Raw genomic sequence first — 2946 nt, 5'->3', positions numbered from 1 at the left:
TATTTTACTTACAAAAAAAGTTCTTAGGTTCAAAAAAACATTCAGTGAACGGAAAAAGTGAGGTCGGTAATATAGGTATTTAGCTGTGTCACATGCCCTTAAAATGATTTATAAAATGGGGGGAAATATGCTAATGTTACTTATAAGTAATTTTGGAAAAGAACTAGAGGTACACATTTGATAAAAATATTTCGGGTTTTTTTTATTCGAAAATAATAAATTAGAGTTTAATGTTTTCCTTTTTCTCTGTAGGTAAAAGTTGCAATTCTGATTTAATTCTAATGCAGTGTCGCTTATTTTATTCCATGAAAGATTTTCGGCAAATCTCATTGGTAGTTTTTGTAAAAAAGAATGATTTATAAAAATCTATTGTTTACAAAAATAACGATTTTTTAATCCCTAAATAAAATTTTTTATCTAAAAACGTATCGATGAGATTTACGGAGAATCTTTTTATGAATAAAATAAGCCCTACAGCATTAGGATTAAATAATAGTTGCAACTTTTACCTAAAGTGAGAGGGAAAAACATTAAACTTTAAAAACTACTGTTCAATAAACAATAAAAATTGGAAAATATTTATTTTAAAAGTTCACCTCAAGTTAAAAAAAAAACCAGTTATAATTAACAATAAAATATTTTCCTCGATTTTATCAATCATTTTTTACAACGTTTATTTTTTAGCTTCAAATAATTTTAGTTCATGTTTAATTAAAAAACAAGTATAATTAAAATTCCCTTTCCCTCTGAAATATTAGGCTAAGTTTCATGAAAATAGTTGTGACGAAATTTTTTTTTTGAAATGAATTCATTAACATAAATAGATTTTGTTGACTATGCGTAATTTTAGTTCATTTTTTTAAACTTTAAAATTTATTAAACTACCATTTTTCTTAAATTCTGCAAAATAAAAAAAAAATGAACTGGAATCTTCCAGAAAATAACTTTAAAATTTCCTAGTAATTTAGAGAATATTGCTAGATTTTCTAAAAACCTTTTTAAATTCATAAAAACCTTCTTTTTTACAAAATTGTAAAAAATCACCATTTTTCTCCAGATTTTTATAATTATCAATTTAAACATTTTTAAAAAATGTTTTTAATACATCTGAACGTTCTAAATGTCTTTTAAAATTTTTCTTCAAATATTTTAAAGACAAACAAATTTTCCTTCAAGACTGCCAGATTATTTTTCGAATTTTTTTTGGAAATACTTTGAAATCTTTTCGAAAAATCATTTAACATTTTTCTGAGAATCTCAAGAAAAAATTTTTATTCTCTTGAAACCTTCCGTAATTGTAATCCAGTTTCCTGTTTCAGAATCTTCAACAATCTAAATTGAAAAAATGGAATTTTTCACAAGTTTAAAAATAGCTTGGAATTGTTTGAATAGTTGAAAATATTTATTATGCATAATAGAATTTTTTAAACTTTTGATTCAATTTTCGTTCAAAATCCCTTCTTTAAAATAATGAAATTTGGGACAATTTTATTGTTTTAAATTTTTCGGAATCTTCTCAAGATTTTAATTATTTTCGATTCTTTTTAAAACCACTGAAACTTCTACAAATCAAAAAAAAAAAAAAGTAATCCGAAAAAATTGTTTTAAATCTTTTAGATTTTTTTTCGACATATTTTAAAATCTTCAAAACATAAAATTAACCTTTTAAAATAAAATATGAATAATTTTGAATTTTCCCAACGTCTTAATGTCCGTTTAGTAGCAAAATTTAAAAAATGTATATATAAAATTTTAAAATAAAAATTGTAAAATTTAAAAAAGATACTGTATAATTATGAAAAATTTATAAAATTTTATCCACGATAAGCTTGATTCTATTTATTGCATCACAGTCATCCAAAACTGTAAAATAATTTATATCTTCATTAAATTATTCTTTAAAGGACATAATTTAAACATTTAAAATTAAAATAAACATTTATTAATCATTCTTTTCTGTAGATTCGATTAAAATAATTATGATCAATAATTCAAAACCTAAATGCACTGATAGACGAGAATAAATCAATGTAAAATGGATAAAATAGCAATTTGTAAATTATTTTGAAAACTTGGTTCCTATGTTGCGATTTGTTATTCAGAAAAAGATCCTTTAGTTCATGTTTAATTTAAAAATAAGTATAATAAAAATTCCGCTTTTGTCCTAAACCTTAAGCTAAATTTCATGAAAAGAGTTATGCCGAAAAGCAGTTTTGTAAATAAATTCATTAAAATGAATTAAATTTATTTACAATTTATAATTTTAGATCATTTTTTAAGCCTGAAAATATATTAAGATATCATTTTTTATTATCTATTAAATAATGCCCAATATTCACAGTCAATATTAAAAATAAAATAATATTTTTTAAAGGAGAAAAAATTTAACAACAAAACGATATACCTATACACTTTATATGTAACACCGTTATCACAACACTACAGTTTAATATCGTCCCTTAAAATAGCATTTTCCATTATTTAATAATATTTAGATCAATTGGTGGTTTGAAAAATTGAATTTTATTAGCTTTGTCCTGCTCCTGATTACTTTTTTATCCCGTTTCAAAATCAAAACAAACGCACTTCGCGATTTTTGTTCAAAATTTCAGCACTGCGGATTTTAATCTAAAAGCAATTTTTTCAGTTTTCTTTTGCTTAGAAAATGGAAAATGTCGAAAAAATCGCTCAAAACATTTAAAGATTATTTAACACTGTCAGTAAATTACTTTTAATGTGTTATTAAAATCAACGTTATTATTTTGTCATGCATTTGCAACGATCATAGGCCAACTGTGATGATCGCGTATCCCGCGCTCATCTAGTTATGGGATCATGTAGAATTCAACCCTTTTTGCATGGTAAAGAAGAACACCGCCTCACCATAAAGGCCTAATCGCTAAATTTAAAATTATATTTCGCAATTTTTATTATTGTTCTTAAACT

This window comes from Belonocnema kinseyi, chromosome 2 (genome assembly GCF_010883055.1).
Source record: "Belonocnema kinseyi isolate 2016_QV_RU_SX_M_011 chromosome 2, B_treatae_v1, whole genome shotgun sequence".
Classification (NCBI taxonomy): Eukaryota; Metazoa; Arthropoda; class Insecta; order Hymenoptera; family Cynipidae; genus Belonocnema; species Belonocnema kinseyi.
Note: the sequence above shows the minus strand (reverse complement) of the source record.